General features: G+C 34.6%; 1 protein-coding gene across 1 annotated transcript in view; it reads left to right on the plus strand.

The window, feature by feature from the left end:
• ZNF804B (zinc finger protein 804B) overlaps positions 1–25977 on the plus strand; it is a 488274-nt gene that overhangs the window by 147565 nt on the left and 314732 nt on the right. The window lies entirely within an intron of this gene.

Consider the following 25977-nt stretch of genomic DNA (forward strand, 5'->3'; position numbering starts at 1 on the left):
AAGCAATGCTTTTCTTAATTCCACAAACTGTCATACTCACTTTAATAAAGATTTTAACACTCAAGTAACCCTATAGTATCTAAAAACATGGAAAATTAATTCTCCAAAGTGTCTATTCAGCTGGTGCTAAATAGTAGATGCTCATTCAAGGTAGAGAAACTACAAATCTTTATACTTTTCTTCCTTTTATTTAAGTGAGATTATGTTTCATCTGCTCTCTACCTTAAGCAGACTGTTGTAAAAATCATACCATCGGCTCAGTATTTGTGGAGACTAGGTCCAGTGCAAGTGTGATTCAAGAATCAAAAGGAAAGATGTTCTGCAAAATGAGATCAGTGTCTCTCTACATCTGGTAGTCCTATCAGCTGTGAAAACTCACAATATTCCCTTAGCAGATCTTTCTGCGTGACTTGAGTCTTCCAGGTATCATTAGAATTAAAAAATTTCAAATCTAGAAGAGTAATAAATACTGTATGACTGAAATAACTTTGGAATAAAAGCAATAGTTTAATTTGCATTTATATAAAGTACAAGAGTGGTCGCATGAAGCTCAGCTAATCATGGAAAATTTAGAGGCTATAATTTGTGGTCTTAATCCTGATTGAAGAAATTTATGGATCCTTTAGTATAAAAGGAGAAAACAGAAAAACAATATCAGGATGATAGTTTATCTCGAGGCAGAGAGGTTAAAATGGGCACCTGAGCCTAAACGAGAGGAAATAACGTAAGTGTGAAAGGACACCTGCAGAAAGGTTCAAAATCATAGCCCAAGTAGAATTTTACCTTAATACACAATACAAAGATGCTATTGGGGAAAGAAAACTTTCCCTCTACCATTTCCAGGTTCTTCTGGCAGCCCTAAGAATTAAATTTATTTGAGACGGATTAACAGAAGAGAAAAACAAATTTAATTATGCATGTAGGGGGAATCAGAACATGAGAGTTTTCCAAGGCAGTCAGGTAAAATGAGGTATATATGTCATCCTAGACTAAGGAGAAGGAGGTAGGGGTTTGAGACTTCAAAGGGAAGGGAGACAATTCACAGGAAGATGAAAAAGAGCAAATTCTCAGTAAACACGTTTGTAGGGCAACGATGGGGCACAGAAAGGAATTTTAAGAAACAGACCTTCCTAGATTCTTCCCTGTCTACCACTTCCAGTTTATATTATACTATAGTTAACCATGATGATAGCACCCTTCAGTACTTGTTTTCAGCTTGAAATAATCCACATGCCAAAGAAATACATTTTAGGGTGGCAGATTTTGCTCTTCTAAAATGCCTTTGATTTTTCTAACATGATAAGCTTTTCAGCATCTGAATATTTCTTACTTCATTTACCCCTTTGAAGAAGGTCTTCTGCCTGTATTTTACCATTCAAATTCTATTCCTTCTTTAAGGCTCAACACAAATGTATCTCCTTTTGTGTGTGTGTGTGTGTACGTGCTTAATACATACATACACTCACACACATAATAAATTATAAGGTTATACCACCCCAGAGTGTATATTTCTTCTGGTCCATTCACTTAACAATCTGTTACTGTTCTGAGGCAGGCTTTTGTTTTTGCTGTTATTTTTGAGTATAATTTACATACAAAAGAAAACAAAAATCTTTGCTGTTGTGCTTCACAGTTTGTTCTTCTGTGTTACTAAGTGATATTTATTGTATGAGTATACAAAAATTTTCTTATCCATTTTTCTATCACATATTTGTGTTATTTCCAATTAGAAAATGACTGGTACATGTTAACGTTGTAAGAAACCGCAAAAACAGTTCTCCAGGTGGTTGTGCTCTTTTGCACTCCCACCATAAATGTGTCAGAGTTCCAGTTGCTCCACATCTATTTTGCCAAAAGCCTTACTTTCGGTTTCAAGGTTTGTAGGAGTTGCTGGCAAAATAACCACTCTACACTCAGTTAAACAAAAATTTAGATAGTTTATTGAATTAACAAAGATTACAGTATACTAATTAAGAAAAGAATAGTATAACTAAGAAAGAGTAGTAAAGACAAAGGTTTAAACATCACCAAATTGGGGGGGGAAGCACCTATATCCAGATCCAAGCAGCACTGGGAAGTCCTTTGAACAGCAGTTTGGAGTCCCAGTTGGGAAGGTCCTGGGCTGTGCTTTGTCCACCCCACAGGTGAGACTTCAGTTTGCCACTCAAAGGAGCCCAGCTTTTAGCACTAGGCTGCAGGTTGATAACAGTCAGCCTATGTGCAAGTTTGCAGCTCTGGTTATTGTCATAAATGCCTTAGTCTTAACTTGTAAGTTTTGGAATGATATTATCCCCAGGGGCTGGCCAGACCCTCAAGGTGCAAGAAGTCCCATGACTTACTCCCTGTCTTATTTAGTGGTTTACTGTGTGTGCTGGCATCACCCCTGCTGGCCTGGGTGTAGCTCAGCTGTTTAACATGCAGCCTGCTTTACCGTCATTGTCCCATCAGAGAGAGGCCTAGTGCTGCCTCTGAAGGCCGAACAAGACTACTTTACTAGCTTCCCCAACATTCTGGTCAACATTTATTATTGCTGGTCTTTTAGATTTTAGCCATGTTAATAGTTATGAAAGAGCATTGTTTTATTGTAGTTGTAATTTGCACCTCCCTGATGACTAATTATGCTGAATACTTTCACATATGCTTTCTGATCATTGGTGTATCTTCTTTTGTGTGTGTTTAAGTGTGTGTGTGTTCAAGTCTTTAGTCTATTTTTAATTGGGTTGCTTGTTTTTTCGTTGTCAATTTTTAAGAACTCTTCATACATTCTGGATATAATCTATGTCAGATATATTTATATATACACTGAATATATTTTTCCAAATCTGTGGCATGCCTCCTCATTTTCTTAAATTCTTAAGTTTCTTAATATTGTTTTTTGGTGGTCAGGCATTTTTAACTTTGATCAAGTACAGTGTATCAGTGATTTCCTTTTATGGTTATCGCTGTGTATGTACAGCTTAAAAGAACTTTGCTGACACAGAGGCCACAAATACATTCTCCTATGGATTCTCCTGTAAGGGTTATAGTTTTAAACATCACATTTTGTCACATAGCCATCTCATATTAATTTTTGTCTATGGAATGAGATAAAAATCAAAGTTCATTTATCTCCATTAAAACTTGTGAGTTTTTTAAGCAAATTTGTTAATAAGCTCTTTGGTCTTTGTATTAGTCAACTTCTTTTCACATGAAAGCCTTACCTTCTTAACTCAGTTTTAAGTCTATTGAGAACCGAGGTTATTTTTTCATATTTCTTTTCATCTTCATGGTGTAGATTTACATTGGAGTGTTTTGCTTTTTTAAAAATAAAAGTTGTGTTTGAAGTGATGATTCTAAATGCTGTCTGCATTATTAATATTATTATTATTATTATTAGGCTTAAAGTGCCTAGTTTTACTTACCTAGATTCATTTATTAAAATGAATCACAACTTGTAATAGGAGTTGTAAATGGAACAAAATGAGAAAACTATAAGAAAAGGAAAGATCAGTATTTACTAGATGCTTTCTCTCAAACTATTGGAATAACCTTTTCGAATTAGATTGGTCTTGATATTTTCAAAACATTAGATAACGTTATTTGTAATATTAACAGTATAGGTAGTTTTTTGGTCAATGAAGACAGCATTCCTCTTTTACTTAAAATAAGTGACTTTACAGGCACACAACAGTATCTGATGGAGTTACCTCAGTGCTTTGCATGTATTTGCATTTATTTAACTTGCATTGTGCTGTAAGATTCCTTGAGAGATGAGTTTGGAATGTAAAAAATTAATGAAATCATTGAAATATTTAAAAAATATTATACCTCTATGAAAAAAATGCATATGTAACATATTTAGGAAAGTGTATTACTTAAATTCATTACTTATTCCACTTTCTGGAACTGGCACAAACAGCAGTATCATTTCTATTCTTAGGCTTAGAATCTGATGCATTTTTAAGCATCATCTGTACTCTTAAGCAGTCTATTGTCTTTTTGTCTACGTGACACAAATGGACTTGCTGATGAAATCATTTAGTTAACTGTCAAAATGGTAGTCATTTCTAACAAAAATAGTAAAAGATAATCTGCTTTCCAAGTCGGACTTCACTTTGTGAATGTCTGAGGATTACTAAGAGGCTAAAGTGGCAGGCTGTAAGTAGAGCGGACTGAGCAAAGTTGCCACGGGAAATTTGCAGACTTTTCCAAAAAGGGAAACTAAACCAAAAACATTGATTGTAGTTGAGATCTAAGTTATGGGAAAAAGACTTACTGATTCCCACTGAATGTGCATCTGCTAGATGCTAGTTGGGTTTGTGGGCAGATGTTTTCCCTGTTCCTCTACAACTTCCCTTACACTACTTCCTCTTTAAATTTAGGACTTCAGGTAACTAAGGGTGACAAATTAAACCAAAGTTTGAAACTGAAGCTCTTTTTGTGCAAACTTTGGCTTCACTTTTGTTCCAATCAAGAAAAATCTAAAATCCCTTAGATAGCGGACCTCATAGGGCTTTTCATCCTGGAAGGGTCCATGTCTGGCACCCCCTCTCAATTTTCCTTAGTTTTTTTGTTTTTTGTTTTTTTCTCTTTTTCACTGATACCCCTGCTAACACTCTTCCTCTCATTACAAATGAGATAAGTGTGATCTCAAAAGATTTTCTTTCCTGAGGAGAAATGGCCAACAACCAGGCATGGAACACTGGTCTTTTGACCCTATTCACAGGTCCTGCTCTGTCTCTGAGATACATTAGAGACCACCTGCTGAACCACCAACATAGTAATTAGTAGAATCTTTCATGCAAATAACGGCCAATACTGACCTTAAAAATAAGTCTGTTGTCTTACTAGTAAAGTGAGTTTATTCAGAAATAGCAGAGAATTGCAACTCAGAACAAGTCAACTATGGCGAACCATAGGCAAGTTGTAAGAATAGAGGAGAGGGCGTGGGTTTTATAGAGGAAAGGAGGAAACTGGGGATGACTGTGGGGACTCTTCATTGACTGCAGGTGGCAGGCAGATTGTTGAACCTGGGTTGGAAGGAAATCTTTCCTCCTGCTGGGGTCTGTAAGCTGCGGTGGGTTATACTTGCCTGAGAGCTTTCCCTTGAGGGCTTCCCAACTCCATTTTAAATGAGGTTCCCTTTATTCCTTTTCACACCAGAAAGTGTTCAATTATGGTTTCTTTGCACAATTCACTAATACATGTTTTAATGGTAATGTTTCATTGTAAATTATATAGAAATATCTGTCATTAATAGATAAAAAATGGAAACAGTATCCTTTGAAAATTGAATATATGGCTTTAATTTTTCAAAATACATTGTTGACAAATGGATTATATTTTAACTTAAATGTGATTTTTATTTTGGTATATGTCTTTGGTTTGTTTATTAAAAAATTTAAGTTGCAGAAGAAAATATAAATCTAAAAATTTATTAGCATACACAATATTACATTCTTATGATTAAAATGCTTCACTCTAAGTTAGAATTTAAAGTGTTTCCAATTGGGAACCTTATTTCCAAGTTGTATATAGATTAGATTTTAACCCAATCCAGTTTTTAAAAACTGGAATGGCCTATACTACATTATCTCCCTCTACCTTCTTTTAGCAAGAAGTTATTATTTATTGATTTACTAATAAGAGTTGGATTAGATATACTGTATGTATACTTTTAGGTAGCTGCGCACCATTTTGATAATATTAATCAAGAATTACGAGAAAATAAGTTGCCTATCTTTAATGGGAATATCTACTACCACTGATTTTTATTTTAGTAGTACAATTACCTAACAATACAAATATTTTCCAGATCCATGTCCTTACACTAGATACTGCCAATAATTTTACCTGCTCTGATTAGCAATGTTGGTTTGTGAATCCTAAATTCCCAAAGTGCATATTGTCACAAACGGAATCAATGACATATTAAAACTCTCTCTGGTTATGTGTGAAATGCTCTTGGACAAATGTTCCCAATAGAGATTCTGTTCCACCTTATCCAGAAAATTAAAAATGAGTACACATGATGAACAAATTACATAGCTGAATTTAGTGGCTGAGATGGTCCATGCTTTTATAAATGGAAGAAAGATTAATGGAAGAAAATTAGGTATCTATTTATGAATTTTTTAGAAAATCAGAAAGAGATTTTTTGTTGCATATTTACCTTTATGTTTTATAGCCTTACAGAAATTGAACCATAAAGTGTAGGTTAATGGGCACTGAATTATTTTCAATAGCTAGAACTTAATAATATGATCTAAAAAATGTAGAAAATATAGTGTTATATTGGAAATAGAGAAGAATGGGAAGAATGTGAATAGTTATTTAATGGCAGTAGTTAAGATTCATTCCCCAAAATTAAATAGACACTTGCTGAAATTGTTGGTTCATCACAAAAACATGAGTACTGTAATAATGCTTATGATGTAATATATTAGAAACTATATATTAAAAATCTTATGAAGGAGTCCGAGCCCTATAGTACAAAAGGTTTAGTTAATTAGTGGTATCAAAAATGCTTCAAATGGCTCCAATGACAAATATTTGTAATGTACACATATAAGATTATAAATCATCTTATACTTGTTTTGTAAAGACAGCAAAATATCTCTGTTGATTTAAAAACCATATGGGTCATTTAAAATGAAAGCTCTTTTGGGAGATGTGCTTGAGCTATATTGACTTCTAAGACCCTTTTGACTTTGGTAGGAAGAATATGGGAGGCTATGGAGTTTATGGGTTTCATTATTTATTTCAAAATTAATGTATAGAACTGGCTCCCAGCTTCTTTATGTGTAGGTTGTGTCACATGTGGAGTGAAGATATAGACAGCTCAGATTTGAACAGTTTGAACTCAGTAAATGTGTATGAATGATAATCACTAACTCTCATAAACACTTAAGGATTTCTTAAGTAAAATAATGTTTATAAGGTGTCTTCTGAGAGTCTTGTACATTATCATCTGTCATAATGATATTGGTAATGAAACCATGCCTGTGGTTGCGTTTGCCCATAATTGCCCCACTGTACTGTGTTGCTACTGAACTACTTTGGAGATTCCAAGCATCTTGGGATCCTTCATGTGACAAAGATAAATTACAGATTATGCCTTTGACTCAATAGAATAAGATGTAAACATCATGTGCTGTTGACTTTTTTCTCACATTTAGAAATCTAAAGGACTACCTAGTTAATATATACAAGTTAGATTATATCATATTTCTCTGTGGCTTTTATTATTGTCATAATAGCATTGAAATGTTATAATTATAGAGTCCTTTAGTCACACTTTAATCTGTTACATTATAAAACAGAATACTCTATACTATCAGACAGATATTATATTATGAATCACCAACATCTACTCAAATTTAAGAAAATTATGCAGTGTGGTTTTGGAAGGAACATAATATCACTCATATTAAGCCTATGTGTGTATTTATGAGTTTCAATAATACAGTTCTTGGTGCTTTTAGTGAAAGATTATTTGTTCAAATATACAGGGCTAGGCTCTCCGACTGACAAAACTAGCTGAAATATAATGCGCTTTAAAAAATTAATATTTAAATGATCAGAATACATTGACTGCAGTAATGGTATTGCTGTTGTTGGGATCTGCTAAAATGTTGATATTTGTACAAAGGCTGTGGTTGTACGTGTTGAAAATAATAAAGAATCTGAAGATTCTACAGAAAATATAGCTGAACATTTCTGTTATGGATTTTTTACGGTTGTGTACAACATTTTCTCCTGGCATATTGTTTGATTCAAGTGGTGATAAGAGATACTCAACAGCTTGCTCTTTTTAAGTGTATCTTTGGAATCAGGAGACCAAGATTCTGTTCTCAGAATAGAGTGATACCCATTATACAACTCTCATATACACTCAACAATTTCTTTAGGAAAACAATGATTATAACATATTTTCTGAGAATCTTGCAAATTGTATCAAGATTGCCAGGCTACATGTGATGGCTAAGCACTAAATTTTGATGATAATTATATAATATATATATAAAATTATATTATGTGTATATATATAATACAAAAGTTGTGTGGGAGGGTGGGTGGTTTCTTGCCACATGATTCTGGAATATTACTCTGAAAACCCAATGGCATTTCTTCCATTTTATTTTTTAATTAGAAGAAAGTTGTGAGCAAATTGAAGGAAATCCAGAGAAGCTGTGAAGATCTGAATTATTCAGAATATATAAATAAATCAGGAAATGTGGAGTCAATAACCACAAGAGAGAAAAGTACCATTTAAAGAAAGAAATGATTAATTTGAGATTTACCTAGAAATAATAAAAAATAAATTAAGGAATATGTGGACATTATTATCAGCAAAAATCACCTTAGTAATGAAACTTGAGTAATACAAGAGTGTGATCTCTTATACAAAAACAATAGAAGTTCTCTTCACTTAGAGCATTTTGAAACTCAGCAAGCTAAACCATCAGCAGTGGTGCTAATGTTGTACAGAAAAAACAAGATAGGCAGCTAGGAAATCTTAGTTTTAGCTTCACAGATCAGTAAATCCTTTTAAAGAAATGTGAGAATTCATTGCCATGTACTTTTAAGGAAGTATAAAATTTTCAAATTATTAGCAATATTTGAATTACATAAGCTATGGAATTTGCAGTTCGGGGAGTTCAGTTCAGTTATGATTAGGAGATTTTAGGTTTCTTACTCTCAGGTCAAAATTCAGAAGCATCATTGGCTGGTTCATTCAATACACCTGTTGCATTAAATTTCATAATGATTCTTTGCATAAGTTATTGCTCTATCTGCTGAGCAGAGTTGAGAAATAAGTGTCTTATTTCACTCGAATTTTACTTTAATTGTAAACATTTACAGAAAATGTATACATGGCAATGAAATTGTACAATAAGATTTAAAATTTCACAATGGAAAATGATTTGGTGAGAATCATTCATGCCTCTTCATATTCAGAAATTAATTAATTGCACTGCTCTCAAACATTATGTAGTAGTTTCTAAAATGGGACTAGACTGGTTGTATATATTCATAAATCAAGATGAATTTTTATTTTGATAAAATGCTCTAAGGCTTCAATGCCTAACGCCTAGTGAGAAAGTATAGATTCTTCCAGATTCTGTAGTAAAATGAGTATTTCCCAGTGAGCTTGGGTGTATGCACATCTATTTTGTAGTGAATTCTCTGACTGTATTTCTTACATACAGAGTGGAAATCCTTTGAAACCCTTCAAAAAATCTAGAAACAATAAATGCTGGAGAGGGTGCGGAGAAAAGGGAACTCTCCTGCACTGTTGGTGGAAATGTAAATTGGTACAGCCACTATGGAAAATAGTATGGAGGTGCCTTAAAAAACTAAAAATAGAACTACCATATGACCCAGCAATTCCACTCCTGGGCATACACCCTGAGAAAACCATAATCCAAAAAGAAACATGTACCATAATGTTCATTGCAGCACTATTTACAAAAGCCATGACATGGAAGCAACCTAAATGCCCATCAACAGATGAATGGATAAAGAAGATGTGGCCCATATATACAATGGAATATTACTCAGCCATAAAAAGGAATGAAATTGAGTTATTTGTAGTGAGGTGGATGGACTTAGAGCCTGTCATACCGAGCGAAGTAAGCCAGAAAGAGAAAAATACTGTATGCTAACGCATATATATGGAATCTAAAAAAATGGTACTGATGGACCCAGTGACAGGGCAAGAATAAAGATGCAGAAGTAGAGAACAGACCCGAGGACATGGGGGTGGGGGTGGGGTGTGAACAGGAAGCCAGGATGAAGTGAGAGAGTAGCTTTGACATATATACACTACCAAATGTAAAATAGATAGCTAGTGGGAAGCTGCTGCATAACACAGGCAGAGCAACTCGATGATGGGTGATGACTTAGAAGGCTGGGATAGGGAAGGTGGGAGGGAGTCGCGGGAGGGAAGGGATATGGGGATATATGTATAAATACAGCTGATTCACTTTGTTGCACAGCAAAAACTGGTACAAGAGTGTAAAGCAATTATATTCCAATAAAGAGCTTTAAAAAAAAAAGGAATATATGAGGCTCAGCAAAAGGCAAACAGAAAATGACAATTTTTAGTTAACTTGGGCTAGAAAAATCAAGTTAGTTAAAGTAATGCTTTATTTTGGGGAGGGTATTTACATTTCTCAGCATTTGATCCTGAATCATATTATTTATTATTTCTGGATATGTTATAGTTCACTTTAAAGCTTCATGTTTAAATATAAGTGTGGAAGTAGCATCATAAGCTGTATTTCTAGATCCTTCTTTTTTGTGCTCAGAGAATCTTGGATAGAGCTTATTCTTATATATTGTTGATGTTTTTAAGGCGAACTTGTTCACTAAGAAGTGTGGTGAAAATAATACCTTAAAATAATTGGGATTTAGTTATTGGGTAATATGAAACAGATTCATTCATTGGAATAGAGAGGAAAGGGAATTTTAAAAATGCATGGGAAAATGGAAATCAGGCTCAATTGTTAACCAGAAAAGGATGTTCTACTCTGGACCAAGGGAGTACTGATAGCCTATATATTGAGAAGTATACCATTCTTTTCTATCAATATTTTTTAATTGAAGTGTAGTTGATTTACAATATTGTGTTAATTTCTGCTATACAGCAAAGTGATTCCTTTATACATACATATATACATTTTTTATATTCTTTTCCATTACGCTTTATCATAGGATATTGAATATAGTTCTCTGTGCTATATAGTAGGACCTCGTTGTTTATTCATTTTATATATAAAAGCTTACACCTGCTAACCCTAACCTCCCACTCCACCTCTCCCCCAACCCCCTCCCCCTTGGCAACCACCAGTCTGTTCTCTATGTTTGTGATTCTGTTTCTGTTTTGTAGATAGGTTCATTTGTGTCATATTTTATATTCTACATTTAAATGATATCATATGGTATTTTTCTTTTTCTAACTTACTTTACTTATAATGATAATCTCTAGTTGCATCCATGTTGCTACAAGTGGCATTATTTCATTCTTTTTTATGGCTGAGTAGTATTCCATTACATACATATATATATGTGTATATATATATATATATATATACACACACACACACACACACATACACATACACACACCACATCTTCTTTATGAGAAGGGTAGTGTTCTTAAAGCAAGACATTTTAACATCCATTGGGTCCCTTTCAAATAAAGTAGTCTCTAATACAACATTAAAATTTTGCTAAGGAAAATGAGTTCTATTTTTTAAAGACTTGTTACATTGGCTCACTAGTAGCTATATTTTAATATCTGTGATTCCAAAATTTGAAAATTGAATGCAAGTAGTTTTAGTCTATTCTGTTTCCTGTGGTCACATAGATCTGATCCTAGCTTGACTCAGAATCTATGTTGCAGGTATATTTCATTACAGCACTACTAAAACTGCAAAAGTAATAGGTTTCCCTACTGTAATGATTCTGATTAACAGCCTAAATTCTGAGACAAGCCTGATTCTGAATGTCAGTCATGACCTCCTATATCCTAATCATTACACAGATCAGTAGAGAAGAAACATAGTTGAATTTGTACTCAGTTGTGTTAAGTACAGAACCCATTAGAAGTGAAGGTCTGTCCTTGAAAGTAGTTCAGAAGAGACAACAGCCAAGAGCTCTGAGACTGCATATTATGAGGTAGGCTTGACAGATGTAGAAAGAAGAACTTTAGGTAAATATAATTCAAGCATAGTTAAGGATGGCATTAGTTCTTATCACCAAAATACAACCAGATTAAGTACTGAAGTTAGTGCAGAAGGTTTAAAAAAAAAAAAAACTCTTCAAAATATAGAACTGTTGGGACTTCCCTGGTGGCACAGTGGTTAAGAATCCGCCTGCCATTGCAGGGGACATGGGTTTGATTCCTGCTCCAGGAAGATTCCCACATGCCGTGGAGCAACTAAGCCCATGCACCACAAATACTGAGCCTGCACTCTAGAGCCTGTGAGCCACAACAGTTGAGCCCGTATGCCACAACTACTGAAGCTCACGTGCCTAGAGCCTGTGCTTCTCAAGAAGAGAAGCCACCACAATGAGAAGGCTGCACACCACAACAAAGAGTAGCCCCCGCTCTCAGCAACTAAAGGAAGCCGGCACAGGAATGAAAACCCAACACAGCCAATAAATAAGCAAATAAATTTTAAAAAATGTAGAACTATTTTTAAAAATCAGTGTAAGTCAGGACACTCCTTAATAATTGTCTTGTAATTTAGAAAGTATTGTCTATAAAAGTGTATAATTATTCAAAAAGAAATTAACTCAGTTTCATATTCTTAATTTTACATAAATGGAATCATGTTAGAGATTTTTACTACTAATATAACATTACTGCTAACATTCATCTGGTAACTTTCAAGCTAGATGTACCATCTTGCTATTACCAGCTTTTGGTCTGGTGAAGGCAGTCAGTGTTCCATGCAGCTGAGTGACAAGTGAGCTAGATTGCAGTTCATTGTGACAACTGAACCAAAAGTTTATTTTCAGATATAGTGTCCAGTAGACTCTAGCAATAAATGCATTTACGTAACTGTGATTTTATTTATACTGTTCTAAAAAGTATTCAACACAGTTTGCAAAACTACGCCCTCTAAATGAGAAAAGTAAATCCATGAAAAAATCTAGGGGAGACATGGATGTGGTTACAGCAATTAAAAATAAGCAAGGAATTTAGGTTGGCAAACCAAATGCATGTTGTCATAGTGCTTACTCTTGTTGGAGGTGAGCTTTAATATGATTCTCGGGTCTCTAGGGAACAATGGGAATAAAAAACAGGATCAGTTGTTCTCCTCTACCCACTAGATAAAAACAAACCAGTTGTCTAGAAATACTGAAACATAGATATTTCTCTTATGGGCCTAATAGAAAGGAAACTATCATTTTAACAAAGTTTTAGTAAAATTCTTTAGGGAATATGGTACATGTGTTCAGATATGCAAAGACCACATCACTCCTGATTCTACATATAGCAGATAAAGTAAAAGTAAAATAGTGTAACTCCACATTTTTTAGGAAAAATTTTAATCCTTTCCCTCAATGTAACATAATAAAGATTTATATTGTGTTTGTTACTATAAATCTTAGCAAATTATATAAAGATGGTGTTTATAACCTATTTTCTACAGGACAGTAACATTCAAGAGTTCAGTGGAAATCAAATTTGCTAATACCAATTTACCTGAAGATTTTCAGGAGATCCTCATATTTTATAAACACATGCAGAGTAGAATAAACCCCCCATATTAGTAAATGATTTCTTCCATAAATTATACAAATCTCAAATCTAGATTTAGAAGTAAGCTTATTGAATCATCTAATTCTTTTGCTCTTAAGCCTGGTTCATTATCAGAATATCACGGGGTATTAGAAAATTTCAGACTTTACCACAATCTATTGAATCTGAATCTACTTGGGGAGCGGTGTGTGTAGGTATTGCACCCAGCAGGTGGAAGGTGGAAAGAAAAAAACTGGAAAATTGAACCTTAATATTGAATCACTAGGGGATTTTGATGATTATTTAAATATATAGGGAACAACCTACTGCAAAACCATTTTATACATACAGAAAAGTATTAATTTGTCCATGTATATGCATATTATTGAACATTTCAATGTAGATATATAATTATCCAAGAATAATTAAAGATATAGTTCCTATCTGCTAAGACTTTGTAACCTAAAGACGTGGGATGTGTAAATATCTGCATGACAATACAAGTCAACAGAGAAAAAATTGTCAATGTCCGTGGTGTAATTAGCAAGAGCTATAATATCATGAGAAAAGCCCTGATTTTGAAATTATTATCAGAGCTCACAGAATTTTTCTGGAAATATGTGTCCTCCTGGATGAGAAAACTGAATTAGATTTTCTCCAAGATCCTTTTGGCTCTACAATGTTAAGAGTCTGTTATTTTAGAGAAGGGTGATGTGAGGTGGAAGGATGTGTAGGTGGAATTTGAGTCCTGGTAGATGCATAAAGTAAGCATAGAGAAATAGAGGTGGTTGAAGAGGATGAGAGAGTTAATATGAAGAACTAGATGGTCAAGTTAAGTATTAATATTTATGAATAAATTCTAAGATATAAGCAGTTTACAGATATGGGTGAATCCAGGGGGCCTCAGGGACTCCAAGTTTGCTCTCAAGGTCCTACCTTCTCACATCAGATACACCTTCTGGCCCAGAATAATAGAAGAGGTCTTTATTCAAGGTGTGTAGGTGACCTCATGCAGGAGGGAGTGTTTTAGGTAATGAAACATCTCCATTTTATTCACAAATAATTATGTAGCTTATGTGACATTTATAGGGAGCCATACTCCATAAATCCATAGATTCTAGGTTTGTTTCCTAGAAGAAATCCAGAAATCCCAGCCACAGACCAGCTACTCAAAGAACTTCATAGGTTAGGACTCTCTTACTATCAAGTGCCTTTTGTTTTATGGGAACCTGCCTTCTTTCACTCTCATAAGCATCCCCAATAATGGGTAGAGAAATAGTTCTCATACTAGCTGCTAAAATCCTTTCTTGCCAGGGAACAAGATGTAAATTTAGGAATAAATATGATGTAGCAAGATGACAGTGAAAATATAATTTGGAGATAAGGCTCTATTTTAATAGTAACAATATTTAAAAATTTGTTTGAGGTTGGTTTCCACTGAGATATAATTAAATGAACTTCACTGAGTAAAGAAGAGTTTATGTTAAAGTTTTTTAAAATGCAAACCATTCTAAAAGAAAACATACTTTATTCCAAGTCGATACTTATGTTCAGAATCCATGATTAGATGATGCCTTCTGGAAATAGTCTGTAGGGAGAAAGAAATGGCAGGAGATTATGATAGATCTTCAGGATCAACAGATTTCAGAATTTCCTCACTCTGTCCATTTTCCTATCCTGCTGCTGTCTGTCTGTATGTTAAGATTCATACCCAAAGCAAAGCATGAGATGTGCATTTATAACTCATTTTTTCACTGTTATTCTTTACCACTAGTATAGCTTATCAACACCTGTTACTGGGGGCTGTCATATTTCTCAGTTAGATGGAATGATTTAAAAATGTTTCTTTTTATGAAATTTAAGCTAAGAGATATCCCTGTCCCTTTAAATTTATGCTGTGATCATCTGAACTCAAAATTTTACAGTAAATTTTGCATTTGAAATTTTACTTTTTATGAATTACTGTCAGATTAATGTTTACTAGACTTCTGAAGATCTAAAATTATTATGATGAGACAGCCAGCAAATTAAGATATCTGTGTAATTCATATATATACACATATATTTATAAAATAATATTTATGTACCAAAGATTCTCAAATATTATAAGAATTAGTACTTAGAACTAAAAGGTAATTACAAACACATTAATATTTTTATTTGCCTCATGGATAAATATATTGTATAGTTGGTAAAGGATGTACCATGTGATCTTTACAACCACCATTGTGACAGCAATCAATCAATTATATAGTTTTGATTTTCATAATGGTAATGGATTAGTTAAAAAGATCAAAACTAAATGCTTCATTTGGTCTTTGGTTTTCAATTATACTTTGCTTTGGAGGAAAAAATAAATTCAATTTATGGCCTTCTAGTAAATTAGACAGATACAAATTATTTATCTTACATTTCTATAATTGGAAAAAAAAAACGAGTATCAAAAAAGGACATATAAAGCAATATGATTTTAAACCACATCCAATTCTACTAATAGATTAAGTACTTCCTGAGGACAAAATAACTTAGAGAAGCATTTTATATTCCATATCTTCCCTGTCTGCCATCATTTTATGTTCTTACTTAATTATAAGGCTCGGCATATTAGAATCTCATTACTAATATCTGAAAACAAAGATCAGAGGAATGCAGGCTTTCTGTTATAGCATCATGGGTGACAGGAGTTGGCCCTGGTCATAAAGATATATGAGTGGTCATTACTGAGTTTATGTGTACGTCAGAGCCCATACAGAACATTATAATGCTGTTTTGGGAGTCTTTGCCATAGTACTGCCTCATAATATTGTAATTTCCAACCAGTGGATAAAGATACCATCAAGCCCCTTTCCATGTAAAAATCTGCTTGTTGGTGAGTTTTCTTTTAAAGATTAAATTCACACTGGTCACTTCTGGACAATTGTCTTCCAATCTTTCTGCTGTTGGAATGAATGGAAAAGTCTGTAATGTCTGCCTCCCTCTTTTTTTATTTATATGATTAAGGTTGCATTTATCAAAGGCAAAGTAACTGATTTAACTTGTTCAAAATTCATTGAAATGTCCAACCTAGTTATGTGGTGTTGTGAAGACAAAAATATGGCTGAAAAGTTTCCCTTCTCAAATCTCTTGAAAGAATATGATTTAGCACAAATGTCACTTGAATACATGTTTTTCTCTTACTTAAAAAATAATAGTAATTAATTCTGTCACCTTCCTTGTTTTCCTTCTGAAGTAATGAATATTAGCAGCATCGTATGTCTTTTCATACCTTACTCTATCTTCATACAAATGTGTAGAAATGAGTATAGACAAAGATAAAACAGAGGTATCTTTAAGTTTATTTTACAAAAATAGGGTTATAGCAGCTGTTTGCTTTCTCTGTTTAAGATAGCATAGCTATTTCTCGAGGTCCATAGAAATAATCTAGAAATCATTTTAAATAGTTGTATTGTGTTTCCTAAGTTGAACATACTATGATTTATGCAACCATTCTCCTAGCGATACACATTTATGTTGTTTCTAGTTATGTTTTGTCTTGGTTACTACAAATAATGTTTCAACGTACCTTTCTAACTGGTACACTTTTCACTTTAGGGTAGATTTCTAAGAATTTTGAGTTGCTGAGCCAGAGGATATGTGTACTTTTAAAACATATTGCTGGATTATCTTCAGAAAAGGGTAGAGCAAATTACGTCCCAAACAGCTATTTCTGAGATTGTCCATTATCTGCATCCTTGCCATTCTACATACTGTCATTTCTAACCTTTCTTCTCTTCCCCTTTTTAAAAATAATCTGATTGGTGAAAGATTATTCATTTATTGTTCGAACTTTCAATTCCTTATCTGCACAATATCTGAACATATTTTCATGCTTTCTTTGACTTTATTAGATTTCCCTATCCCTGACTGTCCTACTCTTATGTCCTCATTTGTAGTTTTCTCATCAGCTTATAGGAACTCTGATGTATATAGACATCACCCACTTATTTGTTGCATGTTTGGCAAATATTTTTTTCCTTGTAAGTTATTTCGAAATAAGGCACCATCTACCTCTTCCAGATCGTGTCTTACCTCTCCACCTCCAACTCATACCTGCAGCCGCTCTGATATTCCTGAGTGTTCTGCAAACAACCAAACCTTTGCACCCTCTAAACCTTGTGCCTGAAAAGCTCTTCCACAAGAGGTTCACATGGCTCCTTCATTTTATTCAGGAGTGAAATAACACTACTGTAACTCTGATTCCATGCTCAGCTTTATTTTTATTCATAGAAGTAGTATTTCTCATTACTACTTATTACATATCTACCATTTTGTTCATGGTCTACTCTGTGATACAGCAGTCTCCATGAGAACAGGAATGTCTTTGTTTTGTCTGCTCCTGTGCCCATAGCATCTAAAACTGCCTTACTTACAGTAAATACTTTAGATTTGACAAGTAAATTATTTATTTGTATTTTCATCTTAATTAATAGTGCCTAGAACGTTAACAAGTAATTAGAAGTCACTGAAATCTTTCAGGTAACTTATAGTAAAATTTTGACCTAGGACTATGTTGTGGGTATAGATTTGGTTAAAACACCTCCTTTTCCAAAACTTGTGTATAGTAATATAACCACTACTACTTCGTATTAGTTCCCAATGAGCTGCCAATGGATTATTCTTTATTTACTATTTCTAAGTCTCACATCAGTAAAGATTTTGGCAATAAGCATGCAGGTAAGCCTATGTACCATTCTAAGGCCTGTGCCACCAGCGAGGAGACTGGTGATTCCTACCTATTGTGCGCTGAATCATGTCCTTCCTATGTCCAGATGTTGAAGATCTAACTCCCAGCACCTTAGAGTGTGTTCCTATTTGAAAATAATGTCTTTGAAAGGGTGATTAAGTTAAAGTTGGGCTCTAATCCATCCTGACTGGTGTCTTTATAAGAAAAGGAAATTTGTATACACATAACAGTATCAGGAACGTGTGCTCTCAGAGGAAAGGCCACTTGAGGACATAATGAAATGATGACCATCTACAAGGCAAGGAGAGAGGCCTCAGGAAAAACCAGAAGTGCTTGATCTTGAACTTCTCACCTCCAGAATGATAAGAGCATGAATTTCTATTGTTTAAGTCACCCAGATTGTGCCATTTTGTTATGGCAGCCCTAGCAGACTGATACAGTACCACATTCCTGCACTTCCACTGCATGTAAACCACATGCCTGGGGGTGTTTATGAACCTCATTCTCAGTGACTCTGAGTTTCCTATGGTATCTATGTCCAAGGAAGCTTAGTCCTTCCTAAGTATGCCTTGTTGTGGGGGCAGCTATAACACCTGAGGACAGCATAGCCTCCATGGGGTCATGAATAAAGGACAAGTGTATGGGTTGTTTACACTCTAGTGATGCAGCCAGGGATCTATACTTATGATTTAATATATTGGTTGGTACATAATAAATTGAACGTATGATATAATACCTAATTAAAATGTTATTTCGGAGGGAAAAAAATGACCATTCTGAACACAACACATATTTGAGTACTGAATTGCCTCTATTTGCCTCTATTTGGTTGTAATTGGAAATGGCTCATATATGAAGGATACTAGGAATTTTAAAAAAACAAGGATAATAGAAAAGAGAAAAAAGTCACTTCTGGATGCCCTTCTCGAAGAAGCTGAGGAAACCAATCTGGCTGCAGCAGCTGGACCCTGCAGGAGCAGCTGGGCCATCACGTGCACAGAGCAGAGAGGATGCGATGTGTTAGCTCAGAGCAGTCAGGTGTCGATAGCAAGGGTTCTGATCCATCAGGCAAGGCAAACCAGAACCCTGGAAGTAGAAAAGACTGAACTCAGAGACGGCAAGCTTATGATTCTAGGTGATTTTTACAATTGTGGCATGTTCCCTATGAGGCACAGTCAGATCAGAGGCAGGAGATGGAAAATCTGGGCTGGGTGCTAAGGGACCCACCTTGCAGACTAGAGTTGGTTCCTGGAAAGAAATGGGTTTTCTGGGCCCAAAACTTAAAACAGAAACCTCATTCTTTAGACCGGGTTAAAATAGCCAGCAGCAAATAGGAAATACTGAGACTCTATCAGTATGTGACAATTTAGAATTCATTACCGCATTCCAGACAGCAAGCTGAAGCACCTGGTAAACCTTCTAATGCAGACACGGCTTGAGCAAAAAAGTGACAACCATCTGTGGTTTCAATGAGGAAGGTCTGGGAAAGCTGAGGCAGACATATTTAATTCTGCTTTCTTCTTTTATTTAACATCAAAGGAATTGTCCACATCATATGATTTCTTTACAAAGCCCCAGATGGAGGTGGTAATATCATACCCCACTGTTGTTATGTAGCCTTTCCTAACCCATCTTTCCTGCTATCCACATTGAAACACACATGATATCAGTTACTGGATGATTGCCTTAATTCCTGCTTCAGAATTACCTGTAACACCAATCCAAGATAACACCAAACTTGCATTTATACAGAACTTGTATTTTTGCTGAATGTTTTGTGTCTCTGATCTCATTTTCTTAAAACATTCTGTTTTATTCTCATGTTTTTGGTTCTGCTAAATTACAGATCAGAGCTAGATGTCTGCCAGGAAAAAAAAGAGAAAGAAACAGCTGCTCTGCAGTTTATTACACAAGTGTAGGTCTCGTCAAAAGAATTAAAATGTGAGTGGCAGCTCATACATTCTGGGGATTTGGTAAAGAGGAACTAGGTCCTTCAAGATCCTGTTGGAAATGTTCCTGTATTCCCAGGTGTGCCCTGATCATAAAAGCAGTGCCAAAATTGACAGATTTGGTTTTTTTAGAATTTTCAGAACATATAATTCAGATATGGTGAGTTAGAGCCAACTTTCAAACTGCCCTGTTGAAGACAGTCATTGGAGCAGCCGTGAGTGAGTGAATCCTCATTCTGTAGCATCAAATGCTGTTAACAACTTTGATTAAATTAGATATAGACATCACAATTTTTTTTTTTTTTAAAGAGAGAGTTTCAGAAAATTAGATGCGTTTCTCAGGAAAGCAGAGTCGTCTTAGAAAAGGAACAAATGGCTAGTGCTTGTACTAGAAAACAATATTGTGATTTAAACTGAGGGATTTTTATTTCAATGCTTTCAACATGTGAAGAGCGTCACTTTGTGGAAGGCCAAAGACATCATGCCCACTTGGAGTCATAATTTAAGCATGCAGAGAGAGCTGCTTAGGTCCATGACCCTACGTATTTCTCATCTCATAGGCAGCCTCAAAACTAGCTTTATCTTTTCCCAGTCCTTGAGACAAGTCTTGTCATAGGACACAAGTTCACTGACTGCAGAATTTCTCTGACTCCTTCTCTCCTGTTCCCTCTCCCTTCTCCCTGGGTTTCTCTCTGATCTAGATATCACAGTTTCCAGTAATTGGTTTCTAGCCTTTCCCAAGTGGTCACCACTTCACTTTCAAACATGCATATGTCCTGGTAACTTTTGCCCCTTTGTCAGTTTCACAATCATATTCTCATTACCTCCTCATTTACCGTAATAGAAGGTGTACATTGTCAGAACCTTGTCCTTGAATTAACATGCATTTAATTTTTTGCTCTGCATGCTTAATTCTTCTCATAAGTGAATTATTTTGCAAATCAGCCTTCCACAAGCCTGTATTTTCTCTTCCTGAGCTCCAATTTATCCATGACTATATCCCTGATATCGCCTGTGAAACCTCATCAGTGTTATCACTGCTCATCTTCACATTTCCAAGCTGTTAGGTCCATTCTGGCTGCAATAGATAGCCCAGTCATTAGAATTCTTGTGAAAATTGAGCTAATAAGTCCCACCTGCCTCTTCATTCTTGTATAATGCTCTTAAATTTTGATACCTTCCCTTATATTTTCACAATTGTCTGTCCCAGAATCACTGACCCTTGACTTTACTCCTATGTTTATAGAATTTCTTGAGCTTCTTGCACTGATCTTCCCCACTCTGAGGCATCCTGCTTCCTTCCACCTGAGCTCTAATTATCAAAGCATATTCTGAATAAACGATACTTGGAAAAACAATCTTTGACTTATAAAGTAGCATTATACAGTGTAAGTATTTTTAGGTACCAGCTGTGCAAGCAATAAGTAAGAGACTTTGAAGTGCTAAAAATATTTGGGATGTGTCAAGTGGGAGCTGGCAAATACCTTGGGGTGAGAAAAGCCCTAGATAAGATACATCTGGCACACATTTTTAGGATGTCCTATTTTTAGTCTGTATTTTGATTTCTGAAGAGATCCAGGGGTGTTTCCCTAAAAAAGAAACAAAAATGAATCAACTGCCTTTAGTGAATAAGGTAATCTATGAAGTTTTCTCTCTTCCTTCCCATTGTCCTTCAAGTTAAAATTGTCATAATGCCTGACTTTAGCCTCATTTCATAGATAATCAGAAACCTTTGGATGATAATGATATATAATATCCAATTATAAGTGATAAAACACAGATTGTAACATTAAAGTGTTTTGTTTTTTGGCCACAGCTCTGAGTGTTATCACTGCCATTATTATTTTCTTAGTTATTTTTATTAACTAATCCTTACAAACCTTCCAGCAAATTCTTTATGTTTGGTTCACATCTGGCACATGTATTTTGTACAGTATATGAAATTGAATTCTTGTCATAAGTAGTTCAGTGAATAAAGAATGAAATCCAAGGAGAAATAAAATTTTGTGATACATTTGTTTTTTTTGTTCTAGTCCTAATATTACCAATTCTCAGCATGTTTCCTGACTTCTATTCTCAGGTTGAATACAGCACCGAGCCCCTAGATAATGTCCTTTTCTCATATTCAAAACTCAGGTTGAAAATTTTCTGTGGCCATCAGAAAAAATTCATCCCCCCAAACCTCCTAATAGATATAGAAATAGCGGAGGGAGTGAAGGAGAGTGTGAGTGTGCTCACATATAAAGGTGGGGTAGCCAGTTAAGATTTCTTAGTAAATCCTACCTTTTACCTATATATTTAGGGTCCTGAAAAAAAGAAAAAAATGATTAATTTCTGGGTTAAGAAGTGTCTCAAACGTACGCACTTACCATAAAGTTTGTTAATTAACAGATTTTTAGCTAAAGGTGAGTATTGATCATCCACAGATCTTTATCCACTTATCACCTCTTACTTCCACTTCTGCTATGGGTTATGAAACCATTGCTTTCTTGTCAGCTCCACGTCCCATCTTCTACAGTTTGTAAAAATGACATATGATGTTCAGGACTTTCTTAAAAACTCTGCCACCTCCTCTTCATGTGCATGAAATTCTTTCTTTGTGATAGTATTGGGTTGCTGTAAATATTTCCTGATTCTGTTTCTCAAGAGATTGTATTATTTGGCAAAACATAGCTCTATTTTGGAAATAATCTATTTGAGGGAATCTATTGCAATTCTCTCATAATTATAATTGTGATTTTTAAGTACTTGCAATATACTATACTTTTGTGATTTATCTTTCCTCAGTGATTTAAATTTGCAAAAAAAATCAACTTATTCACAATTCACATAAATTTTCCTTAGTATATTTATGACTCCAAAACCATTTAAAGCCTTTGCTGATCCAAGATTTTTTCTCCAATTTAAAAAAAGGCATTTAATTTAGATTCTCTTTAAAGAAAGAAGGTTCAGGAAAATGTATGTTTGGGTTATAGTCAGTGAAGTTGGAGTACCCATGTAAAAATTTACAGAAATCTTAAATTTCTCATATTTATTATTCTCCACAGAACTTGAAAGGTTCATAAAACCAAAATATTAGGTTTCAGAATTCACTAGGTGATAAATTGTAGTCATAACAATATTTAATATTACTTATATATTTTTAAAGTTTCTATTTTGATATTTTGTCATGTCTCAAATTTTAAATCACATTTAAAAATGTAGTGAGGAGAGAAATTTACTTGATTGTCTGCTGGGACACAGTTGTCAGTAGTATTGACATTTGGTAAGTGAACTGTGACATCTTTGAGAAGAGATGGAAAGTGTTTCTGTGTCAGACTTCATCACAAATAGCCAACTAACCTTTTGACAATGTAAAAGGCAACCTGTTTGATCCTCTCTAAGAAAGAGATAGCCGGCAAGGAGAATATATCTTTAAAAAGTCATATTTTCTAGTTGAACAAGTATCTGAATATAAATCTAGACATGCTCCAAAACAAATCTCAGATTGTATTTGAAAAGTGCTTCAATTCGTGTCTCTTAAATTACCTTTATGATTCAAAGTATTGAACTTTTATTACCATTAAAGAATTATTGGATGTGTATGCACAGGTGAATTAAGACACTATGTTCTGTGGTAGTTGAGAAGAGAGAGGGAATGTTAATGGCTTGGTGTGCTGACCTTTTATGGATTATTGATGAGAGTATTCACCAGGAAAGGGAAAACTTTGGATGCTTCTGGGCATTAATGACTCATCAAATAAATTAAGGGTTATAGAATCTTTTTCTTACCACCACCCAGAATCAGAGAGGTTCTCCTTTAATTTTATAACTATACTTATGAGATTATACTGCAAATGCTGAAATAATATAGAGAGGCTTTTTCACTACAAGAAAATGTCCTTCCTGTCATCAGTAGATAATACAGTCCAGCCATCACTGGCTATTACATTGGCTTTCTCTTCTTGGTCAGTAGCTTAGGAATTGAACCATAACATTTATAATTCAGTGGTTTCTGCATACCTGTCTACTTTGTCACTGGCTCAGGGGAATTGATATATGTGTTTTGCCTCAGGAAGTCAGTTTTATTGATGCTCTTGTTGTAGGAATTGAATATACAGGGTAAACTTTCCTCGGAGAGATGCTTCTTGCCATAAGACTTAAAGTTACTCATAAAATAATTCTAATTTTAACCTAGAAGATCTAAATTTAGGCATGAAGGCCATAAACTCAAATTCACGGTTAATTCATACATGATAATTCAGAGAAGTAAATAATTGGTATCTATCAATATATTTGAGACAAGTTCAGTGTTTCAGCACAAAGATTTTGTGTGTTTCTAAAAGTGGGGTTGCTGTTACTGTTTCTTGCATTTATTAGAGTCTACGGTTTAACAATTGTACAAGGCTTCTCACTTTCTTATTTAGGTGATGATATAGGAAGAACATAAAGGAATGCCATCCCACCATCATAGAAAGAAATTTTATGAATCTTTAATACTAGGTTAAATGTCCATACATATTTTCTTCTTGAAAACATGATGAGGAGAGGGCTCCCTCATGTATTCTGGCATAAGCTTCTTAATAGGTGTGATTGCCGTTATAATTTTACAAGCATTTGTTCTGTGACTGTGTTCTATATCTGATCACAAGCTCCAGGTACACAAGCACTGAGCGGAATTTCACTCATCACCATCCCTCCATTGTTCACCTTGTCCGGGTCTAGTAAATGCTCAGTAAATATTGTTGAGTGAATAAAAAGAAGAATCATGCAATATTTAAACAGCTTCAAACACTTTACCACACTTGATCAATTGAACCATATTAAAAAAAAAAGATCAGACTGTGATTATTTCCAGAACTATTGATGCTTCCCAGAAAGAAAAGGGAAAAAACAAATGTGTATGCATTCACTCTAGCTCTCCATTATTATGTTTCTTTCATTGACTTTTATTGGAGTATAGCTGATTTACAATGTTGTGTTAGTTTCTGCTGTACAGCAGAGTGAATCAAATATATATGTATATATATATATAATCTCCACTCTTTTTTAGGTTCTTTTCCCATATGGGTCATTACAGAGTATTGAGTAGAGTTCCCTGAGCTACACAGTAGGTTCTTATCATTTATCTATTTTATATATAGTAGTGTGTATATGTCAATATACACAATATACACAATATCCCAGTTTCCCAATTTATCCCTCCCCCTACCCCATTCCCCCTTGGTAACCATAAATTTGTTTTCTACATCTGTGACTTTATTTCTGTTTTGTAAGCAAATTTATTTGTGCCATTTTTTAAAATGTCCACATATAAGCAATGTCATAGGATATTTGTCTTTGTCTGACTTACTTCATTCAGTATGACAATCTCTAGGTTTATCCATGGCGCTACAAATGGCATTATTTCATTCTTCTTTATGGCTGAGTAATATCCTATTATATATATGTACCATGTCTTCTTTATCTATTCATCTGTTGATGAACATTTACCTTGCTTCTATGTCCTGGCTATTGTACAGTAAACAGTGTTACAGTGAACACTGGAGTTCATGTATCTTTTTAAATGATGGTTTTCTCCAGATATATGTCCAAAAGCCTTTGCACAGCAAAGGAAACCATGAACAAGGCAAAAAGACAACCCATAGAATGGGAGAAAATATTTTCAAGTAAAGCAAACAACAAGGCATTAATCTCCAAAATATACAAACAGCTCATGTAGCTCAATAGCAAAAAAAAAAAAAAAAACAACCCAACTGAAAAATGGGCAGATGATCTAAACAGAAATTTCTCCAAAGAAGACATGCAGATGGCCAAAAAGCACATGAAAAGATGCTCAACATCACTAATTATCAGAGAAATGCATTTCAAAACTACAATGAGGTATCACTTCACATCAGTCAGAATGGCCGTCATCAACAATACAACAATACGTCTACAAACAATAAATACTGGAGAGGGTGTAGAGAAAAGGAACCCTCCTACACTGTTGGTGGGAATATAAATTGGTACAGCCACTATGGAGAACAGTGTGGAATTTCCTTAAAAAGCTAAAAATAGAAAACTACCATATGGTTGCAAGCTTTCAT

The sequence above is a fragment of the Hippopotamus amphibius genome, chromosome 4, assembly GCF_030028045.1.
Source record: "Hippopotamus amphibius kiboko isolate mHipAmp2 chromosome 4, mHipAmp2.hap2, whole genome shotgun sequence".
NCBI classification, from domain to species: domain Eukaryota; kingdom Metazoa; phylum Chordata; class Mammalia; order Artiodactyla; family Hippopotamidae; genus Hippopotamus; species Hippopotamus amphibius.